The following is a 14,211-nucleotide window of genomic DNA, read 5'->3' as shown; positions in this document are numbered from 1 at the left end:
TCTCTCTGTCTCAAAAATAAATAAATGTTTAAAAAAATTTTTTTTAAATAAAAAAATAAAAAAATAACTAAATCTACACAGCAAGTATACTATGATCCCATTTGTGCTAAAAAGAAAAAAAATCTGTGTGCACATCACATTTCTGGAAAGGTCCACGAGAAGCTGTAGGTAATGGGGTCTTTTGGGAATTGGAGGGAGAGGGCGGTGTGATCGGTTAAGGCTTTTTTCTTTCCACTTTATAGCCTTTTGTACTGTTTTCGCTTTTCTTCATGAGTAATAATAATTTTTAAAGATCTGCTTCCTGACATTTTAGGGCAGGCCTAGGAAAAACAATAGATACAGACCATTGAGCCAGGCAAGTGCTCTCTAGCTTGGGTGTTAATTTGCATGTCAGGGACTTGCCCACAGAGTGATTTCCATTTTAGCAGTCAAGGTCATCTCAGGGCAACGCTTCTCAAACTTTTCCACAGAAGTACCCCTGATGACAAAACAGAACAAACACGTAACCTCAAAGGATGAAGGAAATTGGCCCAAATCTTTGCCTCGAGCAAAATGTCTCTAGTGTGCAGACTATCTTAAAAATTCAAGAAAATTTAGAATTTTATTCCACCACTGAGTTGTCTTTGACTTACTGTAAAAACTAGTTTTCACTTCAAATTTTATTTGTGGAATTCTGGTCACTATCTTGGTAAATCCCTCACTCCTGCTTTAAATGGACAAAAATTTCCAGATGAAACTTAATAAGAAAAGGTTTTATCCATAGTTAGGCTCTGGGGCAAGAACAGCTGAAGTGATAGAGGAAACTCAAGGTGAGAAATTTCTGGAAACCAGGACTTGATACCAGCCGAGAGGTGCAGATTCAATTATTCATGCAGAGGAAGAGCTGATCTAAAACACAGGACTGGGTTTCGCAGAATTCAACTCCCGGACATGAAGTGAGACCAAGGATTAGAAACATTCTACCCACCCGTCTGAGAAGTGACAAGGAGGCTTGTCATCTACTTGGACTTTGGGGAAGAAAGAGGGAAAAATACTATAAATCAGACACCCAGGCTGGCACCGTTGACAAGTATACTTTCACAATATCTATCTAGCACAACATCAATGTCAAGAGTAGTTCGGTACTAGAGAAATCCATAAGAGTCCTTCCTGCTGGAAGAAACACGAAAACTGTCCTCTAGACAGGGAACCCCCCAAACCCAGGGAACTGGGACTTATCATAAAAATATGAGCCACACTGAAGATAAACAGAGATAGCAAACTGAATGAGGAAATGAATTGCCATGAGGGAAAATCACAGACGCAACAGATGGGGGGAAAGCTGCGTATCAACAACCAAAGATAATAGGACAATATAAAAGAGATATCTAACATGTTAAAAAATACATATAATGGGAAAAACATAAACCATAAGCACAGAATGGAAATAGAACGGGGATATTGCCAAAGGACCAAATAGAAGCTTGAAAAAGAAAACAAATAAACTTCCTACAGGAAAATGGAATTGATGTAGTAGATTTGCCACAGATGCGGAGAGTATTCATGAACCGAAAGACGAGAGGAAATTACCCAACATGCCTCAGAAAAATAAAGAGATGGAAAATGTGACAGAGAAATTGAGACACGTGAACATTTGAATGGGAAAACCCAGCATATATCTAAGAGGAGTTCCAACACAGAAAAGAAAGGATTGAGCAATTTTCAAAGACATAAAGGCTTAGATCATCATTATCGAAGGAAGATATGAACTCTCAGTAAAAGAAGTACACTAAGACCTGAGAATGATAATTAAAAAAAATCCATCCCTACATGCCTCATAGTGAAACTATAGAATACCAAAGACAAAGAGAAAAACCAATCTTCAAAGCTGTACGAGGCAAGTGGGAAAAAAAAAAAACTAACAAGGCTAAGGGAGAACCAAATCACCTAATAAATTAGAGAAATAGAGAACATCTCCTTTTCAAGAGACCGCAGAACAAACCTCAAAATTTCCAAAAGATAAAAACAGAACAGAAAACATTCTTTAATGACAATGTAGAAATTGTCAAAAATCCGAAGACAAAAAGCCCTTACTTACTGGAAAATTTTAAACACTCTTTCAAACAACTGTGGAGTCACAGGAAAAAAGTACGAACTGATAGCACAGAACAAAAGAAGATGGTAACAAGGAAGACATGACCGTGTGAGGGCTCACAGCAATACAGCTAAAGCAGAATGGAATGAAAATGCATATGCCTTGCACCGTTTCATTAGTAAACAGAAAAAATAAAAATAACATGATAAATAAGCTGGAAAAAGCAATCAGGGGCTCCTGGGTGGCTCAGCAGGTTGAGTGCTTGACTTTGGCTCAGGTCACGATCTCACAGTCTGTGAGTTCGAGCCCTGCGTCGGGCTCTGTGCTGATGGCTCAGGGCCTGGAGCCTGCTTTGGATTCTGTGTCTCCCGCTCTCTCTGCCTCTCCCCCACTCATGTTCTGTCTGTCCGTCTGTCTCTCTCTCTCCAAAATAAACATTAAAAGAAAATTTAAAAAAGAAAAAAACAATCAAACTGAAGGATAGGATAGCTAAAGGGATAAATTAATAAAGATAAAGTTAAAATGTAATGATTATAAAACAAAAGACTATAGAACTAGTTAACAAATTCAAAAGCTGGGTCTTCTTGAAAAACAAAATAGTAAAATATCCAAATTTATAGCTAATGAAATCAAGAGGAATGTAGACAGGGCAAATATATAAAATGAGACTAAATGGATCCAACAACTGGAAAAACCATGGGAGTGAAACAAATCATCTAAAAGCAGTTTGTCCAGTGTTATAAAAATAATTTTTCAAATACATTTGAAAACAGGGATGAAAAGGACAGTGTTCTAGAATTGAGCTCTCGAAAAGAGCAGCAACTGGCCACATGTAGCAACTGAGCAATTAAAATGTGGCCAGTCTAGGGGCCTGGCTGGTTCAGCTGGTAGAGCACGTGACTCTTGATCTCAACAGGTCGAGTCCTAGGCTGGGTGTAGAGATTACTTAAAATCAAAATCTTAAAAAAAAAAAAAAAAAATGTGGTTGGTCTAAGCCTAGACACATTATAAGTATAAAACTCACGCTGGCTGGGGCGCCTGGGTGGCGCAGTCGGTTGAGCGTCTGACTTCAGCCAGGTCACGATCTCGAGGTCTGTGAGTTCAAGCCCCGCGTCGGGCTCTGGGCTGATGGCTCAGAGCCTGGAGCCTGTTTCCGATTCTGTGTCTCCTTCTCTCTCTGCCCTTCCCCCCGTTCATGCTCTGTCTCTCTCTGTCCCAAAATAAATAAATAAACGTTGAAAAAAAAAAAAAACCAAAAAACTCACGCTGGATTTTGAAGACTTGTGAAGCAAAAAATATATATATATATTTCATTAATAATTTTAATTGCTCACATGTTGATAATATTGATAATGACGATATTTGGGATATATTTGGTTAAATAAAAATTTTTTAAATAATTTTACCTAACTTTTTTCACTTTTTAAATATGGCTACCACAAAACTTCAAATGGTATGTGTGACTTGTATTATATTGATATTTATATTTGACAGTGCTGTGAAAGGCAAAAATAATTTGTTAAACCTAACTCTGGAAGAGGGTGTCTGGGTAGCTCAGTCAGTTAAGCAACTGACTTTGCCTCAGGTCATGATCTCCCAGTTCCTGAGTTCAAGCCCCACGTCAGGTTCTGTGCTGATAGCTCAGACTCTGTGTCTCCCTCTCTCTCTCTATCTCTCTTTCTCTCTCACAAAAATAAATAAACATTTAAAAAAAAAAAAACTGACTCCAGAAGAGATAGAAAATCAAATAAACTAGTACCTGCAGAACAGCAAAGAATTTGTCCCACAGTTTCTCCCTGCCGCTCTGCAACAAAAGTTCCAGACCAGGGTGGCTCAATAGGTCGAGTGTCTGACTCTTGGGTTCAGTTCAAGTCATGACCCCAGGGTCATGGGATCAAGCCCCAAATCAGGCTCCGCGCTGAATGTGGATCCAGATCAAGATGATTCTCCATTAGAGAGTAGTGATTCCAAAGCTATTGAATCTGTGCCAGGGCAGTTTTAAGAGAAAAGTTTTCAAATGTTCCTCATGAAATAAGCATAATACCAAAACCTGACAGGGACTGCTCACAAAAAAGACTCATACATTATCTTTCACTTACGGATACTGAAGCAAGAAACAAACAAGCAATGGCAACAACAAAGACTAAATAAAACATTGACAAACAGGGTACTTGGGCTTCCAGGTAGAATACAACGGGTCAGGAAGATGAGCCTTCTTTCTGTAACAGCAGTAGCGATGACTGGATAAATTGAAATAATTGTATTTTCAAGACAGTTGAGAACCATGAAAACAAAGACTAGATAAACAGAAAAGTCCAGAGGGGTAAGAGTTCATCGTACATGAGCTGAAACTCACCAGCTGGATATGGGGTAATGTCAGCTTGGCTCAAACGGATTACCCAAAAAGAGAAGGCAGCAGAACTTTGGGTTAGTGTAATGGATTGGAAATTAAAAGAGTCCAAAACACAATGCTAATTTTCCTCATGAGACATTTGCTAAGTTCTAAGGCTGGAGAAGAGTGGGGGCGGGGGGGGGGGGACCCAGAAGGCTGGGAGCTGGGCTAGAAAGGCAGAGAGAAGAAATATCCTGCAAGTCTTGTAGGTGCTTAGGAAACTCAGTCCCATAAGATGGAAAGGCCTGCCAGAAACGTGACCAGTCTTTCTCTCAAAACATTTGCCAAATTTTAACTTCTGGAGTGGCTGCTTAGCTCAAACCTCCAAAAGGCAGGACTTTTAGGGCAAACCAGAGGTGGAATGCATCTTACCAAAATGGAATCCAGTCCCGGCCTGACTCAGTCCCTGATTAGACTACAGCAATCTTCTCTTTGCCTCATGAGCTTAACAGAAGGAAAAGGCAACTCTCATTGGCAGAAGATATCATCTGCAGCCTCTATGCTTCTAAAATAATATGATAAATGTGTTAAAGGAAATAATTGGAATCCATGAAGATAATCAGGTGGACACTCTACAGCCAAAAATACAATAGCTAAAATGAAAAACTTATTTTCAAAAGAAGACTGTATATAGCAGAAGACAGGATTGGTAAACTCAAAAGTAGATCAACAGAAAAATCTGATAGGAAGCAGAGAGAGAAAAATGAACAGAAAGAATAGAATAGAGCACAAGTGATACATGAGGCACAGTCTAAAGATCTAATATATGTATAATTGGAGTCAAGAGACGCTAGAAATAAGGGCAGAAACAATATTTGAAGGCACAATGGCCAAGATTTTCTAATATTGATGAAAGATGTCAACTCACTGATCCAGAGTTTCAGTGAACCCCAAGGAAGATAAATAAAAAGCAAAATGTGTCAAGACACATCTAAGCTAAACAATGAAGATCAATGACAAAGAGAAAATGATAAAGGCATCTGGGGGAAAAAAATGCACATGACCTTCAATGAACAACAGTAAAACTGATGATTGACTTTTTCAACAGAAACTGTGAAAGCCACACGACAATGGAATGATATATTTAAAGCACCAGAAGAAAAAAAGAAAAAACAACCATCAAACTAGGATTCGGTATCCAGCAAGAGTCCTTCAGATAGGAAGACAAAACAAAAAATTTTTGAGACATTAAAAAAAAAACAAACCTGAAATAATCCATCCCTGTGGAGAAGCACTACATGAAATACTAACGGACATTTTTTTGAGTAAAGGAAAAATGTTCCCAGATGGAAGCACAGAACTTCAGGAAGGAACAAAGCACAGTGGAAACAATAAATACATGGGAAAAGAGAAAAGAATATTTTCTGTTCGAAGCCAAAGTAATAATAAGGATGTCTTGTGAGCTTTATAACATATGTAGAGGTAAAATTATACAATATCCCAATACCTTTGACCTTAATACCTTTAAGAGTCAAAGGTAATGAGTCAGAGATGCATGATGAAATCTTTAGGGCAATCACCCCCTGAGAAAATATAATTAAAAAGCTAATGGATAACAGGGCGCCTGGCTGGCTCTGTTGGAAGAACATGAGACTCTTGATCTGGGGGTCACGAGTTCAAGCCCCACAGGGGGAAAGAGATTACTTAAATGAATAAATAAATAAAAACTGAAAGTAAAAAGCTAATGCATAAGAAAATGGAATAGGAAAATACATGATTAATTCTTAGCTCTGGTTGTTGATGTATTTCTTCTGTTCATTTCTATTCTGAAATCGTGTTATCGAGAACACACAAATTCTAGCTTCTTGGGTTTTCTTATTGAATTGACCTTTTTATCATAACAAAACATCTCCTTTTCTTTCTGGTAATAGTTCTTGCCTTAAAGTGTAGTTAGTCTGGGGGCGCCTGGGTGGCGCGGTCGGTTAAGCGTCCGACTTCAGCCAGGTCACGATCTCGCCGTCCGGGAGTTTGAGCCCGGCGTCGGGCTCTGGGCTGATGGCTCAGAGCCTGGAGCCTGTTTCCGATTCTGTGTCTCCCTCTCTCTCTGCCCCTCCCCCGCTCATGCTCTGTCTCTCTCTGTCCCAAAAATAAATAAACGTTGAAAAAAAAAATTAAAAAAAAAAAAGTGTAGTTAGTCTGTTACTGAGTCAGCCAACCAAATTTCTTCTTTGCTAGTATTGAGGGGTCTAACCTTTTTCATCCTCTAACCTTGCCCTTATATTTGATGTGCGCTCACTGTAAATAGTATACACCCAGGTCTCAACGCTTTTTATTTAGTCTGACTGCTTTATTCTTTTAATTGGAGTGTTTTACATTTACATTTCAAGTAATTACCAACATAGTCACATTAAATCCTACCATGTTGCTATTTGTTTTTCATTTGTTCCATCTGTTCTATTCCTTTGTTCCTCATTTTCTGCCTTTTTGAGGATTAATCGTGTATTTTTTCTATTCCATCTTTCTCATCTATTAGCTTTTTATACTTTTTATGTGCAGATTCTCATGTATATATTGCATATACACATATATACACACATACACATACCCAGGCACAAATTCACCTACTTCTACACCTAAGTTTTGTGCACTTTCACTATCAGTAAAAAAAGTTAACCAACACACCATCAAACAGAATTCACCAGCAAGTGAAGATAATAACGCACAGCATGACCAAATGGGGCTCATTCAGTAGGAGGAAATCCACCTAATTCTAAGGACAAAATTACATAGTCACCTTCATACATGTTCAAATGCAATTTGACAAAATTTAACAACTGATTCTTTCTTATTTTTCAAAGGCAGTAACGTAGGAATCAATAGGTACCTTCAAAATGTATATCTGAACCTCAAAACCAAAAGCACACTGAATCATGAAATACTAGCTTTTACCCGTAAATCAGGAATCAGATGAGTCTTTGCTCACTATCACACTATTAATTAATTTTGTACTAGAAGTACTAGCTGAAACAACTAGACAAAGAACAGAATTGAAAGTATAAAAATTGAACCAAAGAAGAGAAAACTATCACTATTTGCAGGGGACTGGTTTTATCCTTTGAAACCCCAAGAGAAATGAATGAAAATTACTACAATCACTAAGAGGGTATGGTAGGACAGTAGGGTAGCAGGAGATGCAAAATTAAAATACAGAAATCAATAGCTTTTGTTTATACAAACAACTCTGTTAGGCAATGTGATATAAGGAAATACCTCACAATAAAAGTGTTAAATAAGCTTAAGTATGTGCAATGTAAGGCAATGTAATGTAAGAAAATACCTCATTTACAATAAAAATGATAAAGTAAGCTTAAGATATGTGCAAGGCCTACATAATCTTTTGAACACTCATAAGTGAACAAAGAGAGAGAGAAAAAGAAAAGTAAAAAGCTCGAATAAAGTAAAAGACATACAGTGTCCTTAGATAAGATGACTTTTTGCCTTAGGTCAGTTTCCCTCAACTTGTACGTGTTTATTGATAAATATTATCCCAATAAAAATATAAAAAGAAATTTCTATCTATACAAGGTGATTGATTCTTTCACACAGAAAAATAAACAAGAATAATCCAGGTAATTTTGATGGAGAAAATAAGTGAGAAGGAATAGTTATATCATATATTAAGATATATTTAAAACCTTCAATAATTAAGACATTGTAATAGTAGCATCTGATTAATCAGACTGACGTCTGGCAAGAATTGAAAATTCTGAAAAACATCCAAATATATACAGAAATTTTAAGATAAAGGTGACATCTCAAGTACACGGGAGAAAGATGGCCCAGTCAATAATGTGTGTTGATAACAAACATTTTGTATATAGACTTCAAATTCCAACTGTACTAAAGATTTAAATATAAAAGTTCAAAAACATAAAAAAAAAAAACTAAAACAAAAATGGGAGATGAGCAAAGTCTTGCCACTCTGACTCAAAAATCTAGAAGTCACACAACAAAAATTTTAAAAGGGACACCTAGGTGGCTCAGTTGGTTAAGTGTCTGACTTATGATTTCAGCTCAGGACATAATCCCAGGGTCATGGGATGGAGTCCCGTGAAGGGCTTTGCACTGGACATGAAGCCTGCTGAAGTCTCTCTCTCTCTCTCTCTCTCTCTCTCTCTCTCTCTGCCTCTCTCCCCTGCTCTCACTCTCTCTCTCTCAAAAAACAAAAAAAAATTTTTAAGTATCTAGAAGCCACAAAACGAATGGTTGACTATTTCAATTTCAACTGCATGAAAATAAAAAACTTCCACATGGCAGAAAGCAAACAAATTTTTAAAAACGCCCAAAGCAAAGTCAATAAATAGATGACAAAATGAGAAATGTGTGTAACTCATATCACAGAGGGTTTACTGCCCCAGTGCATGAAGTGCTCCTACAGATTGATGAGACAGAGACCAAAAAACCAATAGGAAAGTGGGCATGTACATGAACAATTTGCAGGAAATACACTTGGTTCCTAAACATATGAAAATATGCTCCGTGTCAATCATAACAAGAATTACACACATGGAAACCATACTGATTTTTTAAAAAATTGATCAGAAATGGCCCAAATCCAAGAGTTTGAAAATAAACTCTGTTGGTGAGCTCTAGAGACACAGGAGCTCTCTCTCCTGCGTTGTTACTATGAGGAGACATTGGCATACCCCCTGCCGTGGGTAATTCGGCAACATCTGTCCACATTAGAGATGCATTTGCCCTTTGACTCAGCCACTTTACTTCTACGAATTTACCTTCTGCATAAACTGTGTGCTACATGAATCACCAAGTTATCCATGGCGGCACTGTTTGAAAGCAAAAGATTTCAAACAACTTAAATGCCCATATATAGGAGATTGTTTAGGAACATTCTGCATAGTAAGTGAGCATCAATAAAGAAGAAAAACGACATGCTTTATGTGTCATGATGGAAAGATCTCTAACACACAGTTCACAGAGAAGAACAAGGCACAAAACAGCAGGTTCTATACAATGGAGCTAATAGAAAGAATTGGAAGTGGGGAAGGAATATATATTCAATTTGCTTGTATGTGCAAAAGAAAGAAAGAAAGAAAGAAAAGAAAGAAGAAAGAAAAGAAAGAAAGAAAGAAAGAAGGAAGGAAGAAAGAAAAGAAAGAAGGAAAGAAAGAAAGAAAGAAAGGAAGGAAGGAAGGAAGAAAGAAAAGAAAAGAAAAGAAAAGAAAGAAAAAGGAAGGAAGGAAGGAAGGAAGGAAGGAAGGAAGAGATCTAGAGATAAATTAATAACAGTGGCTACCTTTTTGAGAGAAGGGATAAGAACTGAGCTGATAGGAAAGGGTACTTTCCACTGTGCAATGTTTTATAACTGTTGGGTTTTTTTTGAACCCTATAATATATTACTTATTCAAAATGTTAAATCAATAAACATTTAGCTATGAGAAGGAAGCATAGGACAATGCCCCACCCTCCCCCCTTCTCTCTCTTTCTTGTCCCCAGAGCAGCATGGCTCCCGCTGGGCTGAGTGGAGGAAGGTGTGGCCAAATTGGTTTCACAAAGTAGCTGAGTCCCTGAAGGTTTTAGGACTTGCTCAGGCCTGTCCAGGGAGATCAAGGGTGATTCTAGAGCTGGAAGCCCCAGGCTGGGAGACTCCGCCTTGATGCGTCCTATGATTTCAGAATGGAGCCCTTGGCCCCCAGGGGAGGAGGCAGGTGCCCAGGGGGCCTCCGAGGGGCCACCACTGCTGCATTCTAGAGCTGCCCTGGGCCAGCTGGCCAGTTCTGCAAAGGGTTCCGAGTGGCACAGCATTGTGGGCTTTTCTGAACCAACTTCATCGAACTTCTCTGTCCCTAATCACCCTCCTTGCCTGGTGAGAGGCCTCAGACAGGATTACAAAAGCAAAGAGGAGTCAGAGACCTGGAAAGGAGACTGACCTATCAGAGGAAGCAGCCTCCCCCAGGCGCTGGCCCCAGGACCTTGGACTGGCCGGTAAAGGAGAGAGGCTGAGGCCTGGACACCTGATTCATTTTTGTGATTTCCCCTGGGGAAACATTCCATCCAGCCACCAGCATGGTCATTTCCTTCTTCTCGAGGCCTTTTAGCACCGTGTGGCTAGAGGGCCATTCACAGCCGCCCCAGCGGTGGTCTGGCAACACTGGCCCGTGTGCAAGTGAGCGGCTGCCAGAGGCTACAGGCCACCCCAACCCGAGAGGAGACAATTAGCCACCAGGCTCTCTCTGCCTTGGTCCACAAAGGGTCACTGAGCACCTCCTATGATCCTGTCACAATCCCAGGGTACCTCTGGGGTTCCCAAAGCTCCCAGTTTCTTCCTCCTTTCAGGGCCCATCTGCAGCATTCAACACGTGTTAGAAACTTGGTTTGTAATGGTCGCCAATTGTTTTTTGCAGCTCAGCTTTATTCTGGACCAGACTATTGGGGAGGGGGGGGTGCTCAGAGCAAGGGTCTGTGTCATACTTCCTTGTGTTTTCCAGAGCCTGTACCGCACCCCACCCCCCCCCCCACTTCCCCTTGCCGCAGGAGCTCAAACACAGCAAGGCTTTCAATAAATGCTTGCTGGTCGCTTGCCAGTCTCCAAGCTTGAAATGGAGTTGCGTTACAGGCAGTGAAAACCCAAGAGGGATCTTCAGCAGTGACCCCCTCTGGCTGTCCAGAACCCTGGCCCCATCCCCATCATCCACTCTCCTTCCAGGGACAAGTGTCTGCCTTCTGGTTCCTCCAGCTGGGAGAGCCACAGTCCCACCTCAGGTCCGTGGCACTTGCTGGCACTCCCTCTCCCCCGCATTCCCCCATCTGGAAAGTTCTTCCCCCAGAAACCCACAGGGCTTACTCCCTCTCCTCTTTGTTAGGTTTCTGCTCAAAGATGACCTTGTCAATGAGCCCTTCCCTACTCACCCTATTCAAAATCACTCCCCTGCCTCCCATTCCCCTGCCCCTCTTTCCGGCTAGCCACTTTCAAATACCCTATAGGGTCATCTGTTTTATGCCCTGTCTTCCCCGTGCCAATCTGAGCTTCCCAAGAGCAGTGGTTGCTGTTTGGGTTCAGTGCTGTCTCCCCAGGCACAGAACAATGCCTGGAACATATTAGGTGCTCAGTAAATATTTACTGAATACGTTAATTTATGTACTGATCCATTAATTCAGCAGCGGCTCTTCGTCAAAGTTAATTCAACCGAAAAGACATACCTTATCGTTTGCACGTGTGGGCAAAAAAAAACCCCACGTCCATATATTTCTTTACAAACCGTTTCAGAGAAATCTCATTTTTCTTTTAGGTACAGGAATTGTTTTCGCCATGCTTTCACAGAGGTGAAAACTAAGACCCAGGAAAGTTCGCTTTTCCAGGTCCTTACTGGCTCCTAGCAGAACTGGGGCATCCCGCTTTTCTGTCTCCCTGTGCTTGGCTTTGTTCACCCACCTCGGGGTTTGGGACCGGAGATGGCCCCTTCCTTCTGTTTCTTGGTTCTTCCTGAAGCTTCATACTCTCCTTTAAGAAGAAAACCCTGCATCTTCCCCTTTCCTTCTCTTTCCTTCCTCCCAGATAGCTCAGGGCCCATTGTCCCCCTCCCCCACCTCTCAATCCCCCGAAGAAGCCATCGTGATGGTCGTTTGGCAGAACTGGCTCTTGGGCAAGATGGCATTCTCATTTTTGGACTCTGTTCACTAGGTTCTTTCACATGGCAAGGGGCAGAAACAAGCCTGGATCCCCCTGCGGAAGGTGGATTTATTGCAATAATGCCCGCGGAGTTAGGAAAGATAGGGATCCGGTGACACAGCCCAGCTTCATGGAAGGGCAGCGGCCGGCCCAGCAGCCTCCCCTCCTCCGCGGCGGGAACACCGGCTCCCCGGCGCCTCCCCCTTCGCTGTCTGGCTAACTCCTATCCTTGTGTACCGCCTCTGCATCCCCTCCTCCCCCGCCCTGGCGGACTGAGCAAGAGGTCCCTCCTTTGTGGCCCTGGAATTTTCTGTGCGTCCCCGGGTTATGGCGCTGATACTATTGCGTGAGGTTCGGGCACAGCTCTGGATCTCCCCTCCCCCACTCCCCCTCGCTAGCAATTTTGTACCTTTGCTAACTCCTAATCTTTCGCTCTCTAGGACCCACAGGCCACCTCTGAAAGGTCACCGTAGTCCTTGGGCGGGTAGATCTAGAAAGGTGCCCCGTTCATTCATTCTCCGCACGTACTGAGTTGCAAAGCCGGGCCGAGGAACTTGGGGGACGATTCCAGACGGGGCTTAGAGATGGGGGCTGAGGACGGTGCTTTCTGTCTCCATCACACACACGTAACCCCCCCCCCCCCCAACACACACACACACACACACACACACACACATACACACACACAGCTTGTCTTGGCTTTGCTGAAAGCTTTTCTCGCAGAGAGGTGGGGGGAGCAAGAAAATGCTAGGTTCTCGAACGGTGACGCGGGGAAAAGCGCCTGGAAGCCTGGCGGAGCGGCTGGGGGACCGGCTCGGGGACGGCTGCGGAATGCGGAGCGCGCGACGCCACCAGGGGCCGCCGCAGCCGCCGGCGCATGGAATTTTCCACCGCCCGGCCGAGCTTGCACAATCGCCTCTCATTGGCCGAGCGGGGGTGTCTGTCCCGCGCGGGGACGCAGATTAGATTAGCCAGGGAGCCCTCCTCAGTGGGCTTGGCAGGGTTCTGATTAATCAGGCCAGCGGGGCCAGGGACGCGAGGCCAGGGAGGATGGGAGCCAGGAGGAGCCCAAGCCTGTTATCAAAGCCAGCTCAGCTGAAGCCTTTGGATGTCACCTATCTACACAGAAAATGCTCCAGTGAGCCGGGAACAGTCGGGGGTTGACATTAGAATTTGCCTCTTCATAGTAAAAATTCCCCTAGAAACCACAGGAAAATAAGATTCCCAATGCTCAATCCTGCCGCCTCCCCACCCTCCACCCCCCTTCCCTTTAAAGTCTCTCTTCCGGCCCCCGGTATTTAACCCTTTGGAGCACGCAGTGGCCCATTCCCAGGGGCAATCCAGAAACGCAGACAGTGAAAGACCATTAGAAATGGAGAGAGCGGACCTTTCAGGTGGGCCGGAGAATCAGCACGAACGCCCCACAGTGACATTAAAAGATGCAGCAAGGTGTGCGAGAACCTCCCTGTGCTCAAATAGATTGTTGGCTTAATGGTGTCTATGCGTGAGCTGGTCACGTTGATTTACGATGAAAAATACTCCCCTTGTGTTTGCGCCTGAAGTTTCAGGCGTTAGGAGGCTCCTTTCTGGGACTTATTGTTAAATCTGCCACAAAGCCTCGCTCTGGCTCTAGATGAATGTTTGGTGAGTGAATGAATGATGACCCCTGCAGTCTGCAGGTCTGTCCTCAGAATGACAGCAGTGTGGGCTCCTGGGTCCTAGTGCTGGTTCTGTCATTTCTAATCACATGACCTTGGACAACTCATAATCTCCTTCAGCCTCGGACTCCTTGCTTTTAAAATGGCACTAATAGGGGCACCTGAGGGGGCTCAGTTGTTTGAGCATCCGACTCTTGATTTCGGCTCAGGTCATGATCTTGCAGTTGGTGAATTCAAGCCCCATGTCCGGCTCTGCCTGACAGCGCAGAGCCTGCTTGGGATTCTCTCTCTCCCTCTCTCTCTCTCTCTCTGCCCCTCTCCTGCATTCGTTCTCTCTCACAACATAAAGACACTTAAAAAAAAAATAAACATAAGGTGGCACCAATAGTTAAATTAAAACATTACCCCTATGACCCAGCTATGCCCCTCCCAGGTATACACCAACAGGAATGGAAAACAA

At 42.6% G+C, this 14,211-nt stretch overlaps 1 protein-coding gene across 7 annotated transcripts in view; it reads right to left on the bottom strand.

Annotated features, from left to right (window-relative positions):
- Positions 1 to 14,211, bottom strand: part of KCNE2 (potassium voltage-gated channel subfamily E regulatory subunit 2) — a 170,630-nt gene that overhangs the window by 139,238 nt on the left and 17,181 nt on the right. Inside the window, exon 2 of one of the 7 annotated variants that reach the window (XR_007155941.1) lies at positions 347 to 478. The exons of the other annotated variants lie outside the window; for them this stretch is intronic. The gene's annotated coding sequence lies outside the window, so the exon portion shown is untranslated. Of the gene's footprint in view, positions 1 to 346; positions 479 to 14,211 lie in introns of those variants that run through there. 7 annotated transcript variants of the gene reach the window in all.

This window comes from Prionailurus viverrinus, chromosome C2 (genome assembly GCF_022837055.1).
Source record: "Prionailurus viverrinus isolate Anna chromosome C2, UM_Priviv_1.0, whole genome shotgun sequence".
NCBI lineage: Eukaryota > Metazoa > Chordata > Mammalia > Carnivora > Felidae > Prionailurus > Prionailurus viverrinus.
This window is presented reverse-complemented; position numbering and strand designations above follow the sequence as displayed.